Below are 8127 nucleotides of genomic sequence, written 5' to 3' on the forward strand. Positions count from 1 at the left end.
CAGTGCTGAGGGAGTGCTGCACTGTCAGCGCTGCCGTCTTTCAGATGAGATGTTAAACCGAGGCCCCGTCTGCCCCCTCATGTGGATGTAAAAGATCCCATGGCACTATTTCGAAGAGGAGCAGGGGAGTTTATCCCTGGTGCCCTGGCCAATATTTATCCCTCAATCAACTTAACAAAAACAGATTATCTGGTCATTATCTGTTTGTGGGAGCTTGCTATGTGCAAGTTGGCTGCTGCGTTTCCTACATTACAACACTCTAAAGTATTTCACTGGCTTTGAGACGTTGGGTGGTGGTGAAAGGCACTATATAAATGCAAATCTTTCTTTCTTTCTATCCCATCAATGAGAAACCGTGCCAAGAAACAGCTCCTTCCAAACCTCAAGATCTATAAATAAAGCAGGCATGAAATTTTGGGATGTTTTCTTTGGGTTCAGCATCACAGCCCATCCACTGTAAGCGAAAAATACTGCGGATGCTGAAAATCTGAGCTAAAAACAGAAAATACTGGAAACACTCAGCAGGTCAGGCAGCATCTGTGGAGCGAGGAAGGTGGGGTTAATGTGTTGGATCCATGATCCTTCATCAGAAGCTCTTGCCCAATATCTAGGGTACATGAAGCAAGCACAGGGAGCTGAACCACCAAATTGCTAATTATTTACAGTTGTTGAGACATCACGGCTAGCTCATTAGCATCTTAATTACCTATTGTCTCAGAATCTCTCCCCAACCCCTTGTCTTTTATTTAAAAAGCTGTGTTAATTCACCTTGGGCTTGAAATTCTGCAGGGGGTCTCCCAGTTTCCTGTTGTAACTGATGGTAAATGCGGGTGTTGAGAAGCTATGCTATGTGAAGTAGAGAGGTATCAGAAAGGTGTTGGCACCCATGAAACCATACCCATGCAGAATCAGCACTTTTGCAAGCAAAGGGAACAAAAAGAAAGTGAAATCATTTTCAATCACTTCAGCTTGCCAATAAGGCCCCACATGTCATCTGACCGGGTCAATCCAAATCTGGCCATAATTAACAAAACCAGGACTGAAATATCTTAGAATTCAGTTCTAACAGCTTGATTATTGATTCTTGTGTTGGGTGTAAAATAGCAGAATGGTAAGTTTGCATTTTAACCAGATTAGCAATTAACAGGTTAACAACGATGTTAAAATAGCATGCAAAGGAATTTTTGTGAATGCGATAAGAAGTATGTGACCAGAGCCAAAGAAATCCTTTGATGTTTAGTTACTTCACATCCTGTGTACTTGCAACATTTATGACAGTATTGTTTTCATTCATTGCTAATTTAGCCTTCTAAAAGGGTGATTGGTCACAAATCTGTCTTGCACGTAGCTGCATTTACTGGTTCTGTAAGCCCAAATTCATTCTGGACAGAAATATTATTGCGTGTCAGAGCTAGTCACTTATTTCCTCTTTTGGGAATCATAAAATAAGCATTCGGGATATCCTTCTCACCAGTTGTTAATACCGGCGACAACTCAAACATTTTTGACCTCTTTGACTCAACCTATGATCGACTTCAACATATCAGCTAACAAGTGTAATTAGCATTTGAATGTAGTACTCCGGAGTTTTATATTAAAACTTTCTGATATCTTCAGAAAACTTTTTGGTACAGTAGTTGGAACTTGAGGTGGCCTGTGTTGCAATGTGATATAGCTTCAGTGGATTGAACTTTAGCTGACTTTTATTTGAGACGTAAGGTTTCTTCATGTGAAGAATGTGCAGACTAAGGTCTGGATATTGGATTCTATTGGATGTGCCATGATTGGCAGCTCTCGTAGATAAGATGACAGTCTGTGTTGCTAAGGAAAATAGGCCCCGAAATTTTCGGTCCCGGGAAGGACCATTACTGCCCGTTTGCGGCGGCCATTCGTCAAAATCAAACGGCCGCCGCTTTGGGCTCAGCTGGCTGCCCCAACATAGATTCGGCCTGGGAGGTCTTGTAGCGTTGTGGGCCACTGCCGACTCTCATGGAGGTGTGGGGCTTGCGGCAGTAGTGACGCGCTAAAAGTGCGCACCGCTGCAGCTCCACCATCGGACCCATTTTCAGCATGAAAAAGCCGGCCCTTCAGCTGACGGTGTCCCTGCCAACTTTTAAGGCCGGTGCAGAATGGCAGAGATCTCGGAGCCATGGGAACGGAGAGAAGGTGAGAAGGTAAGATCCAAACCTGAGGATGTTCAGCACAGAATCCGCACTCAGGGAGAGGGAAAGAGAGGGTGAGAGGGAGAGAGAGGGAAGGGAGCAAAAGAGAAAGGAAAAAGATAGGAGTGAGGAAAAGGAATGAGAAACAGAAAGAGAAAATTTAATTGGGAGAAAGAGAAATAGAGAAATAGGAATAGAGAAAGAGAAAAGGGGAAAAAAAACTCGAGAGTGAGAAATAGAGATCCCGAGATTCACAGAGAGAAAACTGAAATCTGAATCCAGGGTCTCAGACTGGAAACGTCGCCCCAAGCTCAGCATTCCGAGCGGTAACAAATGGGAATCTGTTCCACCTCCGTCACCTCCAGGCTAGATCCAAGATCGTCCCATCCTCTGTCATCGAACTATAGTACACAGATGACACTTGCGTTTGCACACACTCGGAGGCCAAACTCCAAGCCATCGTCAACACCTTCACCGAGGCGTACAAAAGCATGGGCCTTACACTAAACATCCGTAAGACAAAGGTCCTCCACCAACCAGACCCCGACACACACCACTGCCCCCCGCCGCCCCCCCGCCCCGCCCCAGTTATCAAAATCCACAGTGAGGCCTTGGACAACGTGGACCATTTTCCATATCTCAGGAGCCTACTGTCAGCAAGGGCAGACATCGATGATGACGTCCAACACCGCCTCCAGTGTGCCAGCACAGCCTTCGGTCGCCTTCAGAAGAGAGTTTTCGAAGACTAGGACCTCAAAACTGGCACCAAGCTTATGGTCTACGGGGCAGTAGTGATACCTGCCCTCCTATATGGCTCAGAGACGTGGACTATTTCCAGCAGACACCTCAAAGCACTGGAGAAACATAGAAAGATAGAAAACAGGTGCAGGAGTAGGCCTTTCGGCCCTTCGAGCCTGCACCACCATTCAATATGATCGTGGCTGATCATGCAACTTCAGTACCCCGTTCCTGCTTTCTCTCCATACCCCTTGATCCCTTTAGCCATAAGGGCCACATCTAACTCCCTTTTGAATATATCTAAAGAACTGGCCTCAACAACTTTGTGGTAGAGAATTCCACAGGTTCACAATTCTCTGAGTGAAGAAGTTTCTTCTCATCTTGGTCCTAAATGGTTTACCCCTTACCCTTAAAAGTATCACCAACAATGCCTCTGCAAGATCCTGCAAATCCATTGGGAGGACATATGCACCAACATCAGTGTTCTCGCTCAGGTCAACATCCCCAGTATCGAATCACTGACCACGCTCGATCAGCTCCGCTAGGCAGGCCACATCGTCTGTATGCCTGACACGAGACTCCCAAAGCAAGTGCTTTTCTCAGATCCTCGACACGGCAAGCAAGCCCCAGATGGGCAGAGGAAACGTTTCAAGGACACCCTCAAAGCCTCCTTGATAAAGTGTAATATCCCCACCGGCACCTGGGAATCCCTGCCCCAAGACCGCCCAAAGTGGAGATAGAGTCTCGTCGCCAAGAACATGCAGAAACCAAGTGCAGATAGTGGAAGGAGTGTGTGGCAACCTGGCTCCCCACCGTGCCCTCCCCAATCACTGTCTGCCCCATCTGTGACAGAGACAGTAGGTCCCACATTGGACTATTCAGCCACTTGAGAACTCACTTTTAGAGTGGAAGCAAGTCATCCTCGACTTCGAGGGACTGCCTCTTACGTGTGCCTAACCTGCGACTTCACCTCAGTGTCTCCCCTGTGGCTGCCTCATGGGTGTGGGAAGGCTGCTGTGTTCTCTGTGTGGAAGCTGCAGATGTCCTTCTAGGATGCCCTCGAGCAGCTGTGGGCCTGGAAGGGCCGGTTGGAGACTGATCAACACCCTCCAGGGAGGGTTCAGTCTGACTTGGTTCGAGCGAGGCCAAGTGTGGAGACTCTGGCGGAGTGACCGGTCTGAGGCCAGAAATGCTGCGAACCGGAGTGAACGTATCATCTGTATCCTGGCCCGAGAAGCCTGAATATCTCACCAGGGGCGGCACAATACCACCACCACCAATCTGAGGGAGCTCAGGTCGGTGCTGCAGCGCCACACTGGAAATTCCCCCGTGGCCCATGGTGGACCTAGCCGCGAAAATAATACTGAGGTCTTGGGGGGGTATCCAGCTGAGACTGCATGCGAGCAGCCACAGTCTGAAAGCCACCAGATATGACAGCACTTAGACGCTCCGTCGACTCTTGCTGAGCTGCGGCCATCCTCTCCAAAGCAGCACCCATACGCTTGTTCCCTCGCGCCTGTGCTGCAACGGCAGCTGCCACATCACCCTAAGGGTGAATTTCCCGTGGAAATAACGCCCCAATTAAGACTGCAAACTTTCAGGTTTGAAGGACTAATAAGACTGTACACTTTTTTGTGTTAAAAAAACTGAATTTTGATCCAGTGGCCGCCGCAAAATTTGCGGCACTAATCGGGGAAAAGAGGCCTTAAAACCACCAGCTTTCTGGCTACACTGAATTTCGGTCCAGTAAGGAGGTCATATTACTGGAGTCCAGTGAGAGATTGAGCAGGAGCTAAATGTATGCAGTGGCAGAGCTTGCAAGCAAATCAAATCATTAGCTGACGTTTAGTGCTAAATCTTCAAAGGAGGGAAAATCATGGAGGTGTGAAGGTACAGGGTACTTTTAATTGGTAAAGATGCAACTTGTAGTAATTATTCTTATATATTGTTATGTACGGTATTGTGGAAAGCTTGCATTAGAATCCTAATTTTATGTACCCCATAGTTCACAGGAGCAAAATAAATATTCAGTGGAGAAGCTTCCTGATCTGGGATTATCAGAATATATGCAGAATGCAACTGGTCAGGGAAGTCCTAACATTATCACTCAATTGGCATTAAAGGTCAGGACATTAAATGAATAAATTAAATACTTGCATTTATATATTTAGCTTGCTCTCCTTGGAAGTATACCGTAGTTATTCACCTCTGTTGGAAGGCTTAATAAATTAGTAAGTGCCCACACAGCACATATGGGCCATATTTCGTTGGAATGACAAGCTTAACTAATTCTGTATTTCACATTGGGGTCGCAAGAAACTGAGTGGGTGGACACTTAAAAATCAGTAAATTACTTACCCATTGGACCTCGACCCTTTCCCGCTGCTTGCAATATTAATCTGCAGGTTTGTGCAAGCAGATGAAGTACCCACCCAAAGAGGGTGGAAGTCTCATAAATTTATTCAAATTGAGGTCTTACTACATCACTAGGACCCAATGGCATGTTAACCCGGGTCTGAGCAGGGAAGCCAATGTTGAAGCAGGCTGAAGCAGGTTGGCAGCTGATGGGAAGGTCGAAGAGACCCTCCAGCTAAGTCAAAAAATGTCCTTTGTGGGGCCAGCAGGAATGCTGCTCCAGTGCCTACAAAGAAAGCCGCAGCCTCCCCTGTCTTGGATTCTGCCTTCCCATCTCCCTCCTCCCGAGACTCTCCCGAACCTCCTCCACCCTCTTACCTGGGCCACCCGATCTTTCCCTGCTGGAAGCTGCTTTGCACCCTATTCCTACCTGGAACGAGCAGGGAAATAGACCGGCAGCAAATTAAATGAGGTCCGGCGGTTAAAAGTTCCATGGCCTCCTCTGCCTCTGGCAGGCAGAAAATTAACTCGCCAGAGTGGGTTTTCCACTGAAGTTAAAATTCATCCAATCCTTCACAATAATTTTTGTGTTCACCTCATTTAAAAGGAAAAATTACTTTTATATAAAAAATTAAAAATACCTATAATGTGGATCTATTTGGTTTATCTGCTGATGTTTCTCTTAATAAGTCAAAAGAAATTGTATTAGAAATTATATCAGTTGACATGATATCAAGCTGCCGTAAAGATAAGAGTTCCTTGACACTAGGGCGGTGTGGCATCTTCTGAAAGTAGCAATCTGGGTCAGCTTCAGACAGCGTCTAGGACTTTCACTGCTGACATCACGTGATGACAGATGAGGAGACATGTTGATGTGCATCACTCCAAGACAGAGGGTTAATCTTAATGTTGCAATTTGTGTATGTTACTAATGATTGTGGATATGCAACTTATGATGCATTTACCACAGTGAAGCTCAATACACTGAGTGTCAATGTCAATTCAATACCGTTCAGAGTATAGGCAAGAGTTCTAGGTCAAGGGTACGTTCCCTTTCCTGTTCTGGTGAGGTCACTAAATTCCTTTTGACACTGAAGAGGAATCCTAGCTGTGACCGATGAAACACTGACTGCCACTGCAATCTCCCTCCATACAGCCTTGAATTCCTGTTTCAGTAATCTTCTATCCCTAACCCCAAACAGCTGGTTCACACTGCTTTGAATTTCTTCCAGCAAAATATCAACTTTAAACTCCCTGTAGTTTATTGCTGTCCTCCTTGCCTCTCTGTTAAGGCTGGTGCTCCCAGTTATGTTCCTTCTTTCACTGATGCTTATGGAGCAGCAGATTTTGTATCCTGCTGGTGCAAAAGTACTTTCTGTTACTATTTACCTCTCCCTGCCTTTGGTTTCTGTCATGTATCTCACACTACTGTACATAACTGTATCTTACCATGCTATACATGACTGTAACCAGAGATGACCTGTAACCACTAGCTTACCTTACCACCAGGGGTGCACTTGCAGGAGACACTGGATACCTGTCCCAGACAGGTATATAAGGACAGGTCTCAGGCAAATGTGGCATTCGAGAGCTGTGTAATAAAGGTGCAGGTCCTGAGTGACCTTGACTTCAGTATGTGCCTCGTGTGAATCTGTACTGCTGGGACAGGACTTTACAGTTTCCATCCACTGGAGGAACTGTGGCATGGTCGACTGGATTTGCACTGCCTGTCCGCCTCAATTTTTGGCAATGACAATGCCATAGCAAAATGAAGGCTGGAAGCCCTGCCCTGCCTCACAGGCTGAGATATTCTGACAGCAGACCAAAAATGTAACCGATTTACGTGGTCTTCAATTCAGCAACTGGCACTTATTGGCTGGAAGCGGAATTCACTAAGACATAACCATTGGCAATCTCTCATGGCAACCTTAGAAAATAGGAAAACACCATTGGGGTGTTGTTATGTGTTAAAAAATTTTTAAATTTACAAAGGTCACAGGATGTCCAATGAGCCAATCAATGTGGGGCAACCTGCAGCTTCTGGCTCCAGTGCACTTAGGAGTTGGATCATTGACCTCATCCCTGAGTTGCATTGAGACTCTTGCATCTCAGTGCATGGAAACTGTTTTGCATCGATGCAGAAGTGATAATATAATGGCAGCTTTGGCTGTATCTACAAAAACATTCATTTAAATATTACAAAATAATTGTTTGCATTTTTGCAAAAAATAATCTGGACAATGTTTAACAGGCTAAGTTGGAACAAAAATAATGCATAAGAAAGTGAGGATTTAATTTCTTTGAGAATAAATATAACAATTTCTTTATTCCAAATGTATCATTTCTTTTAGTGAAGGTGAAGAATCATGTTATAAAACCATTTCCTGTATTTTCTGTCATTCTGTATCTGCTTTTCCAAAGCATCAAATGGAAAATAGTTGGAAGATAATCTGGAGATGTGTGCTAATGATGGCTTGGAATGCCCATCACGGTCTCTACTTGTTAAAATTCATTTTTTGTATCTTGTGAAATGCTAGAAAAGTGCTGATATTTAATACTGTAGTTTACTGCTAGTCTGAATCTCATGCAAAGCCCTAGCATTTCCCAGTTAGAGAAACCATTATCTGAACTGACTGAATCACATTTAATATCATTCATTAGCCTCCACTGTGTACACTATGTCTGGAAAATTAATGTTACTCATTAGATATCAGCTTGACATCCTAACGGAGAGTGACAAATGCTGTTTGTGAAGTTGGTCATTGTAACTTATAAAATTATTTATAAACCACAGCAGAATGATTAGCCAATTGGTTTGCTCCATTCCCTAACTCGTGGCAGTCTTTTATCTGCAGAAGTCTGCTCTTTTCCA

The sequence above is a fragment of the Pristiophorus japonicus genome, chromosome 15 (assembly GCF_044704955.1).
Source record: "Pristiophorus japonicus isolate sPriJap1 chromosome 15, sPriJap1.hap1, whole genome shotgun sequence".
Lineage (NCBI taxonomy): Eukaryota > Metazoa > Chordata > Chondrichthyes > Pristiophoridae > Pristiophorus > Pristiophorus japonicus.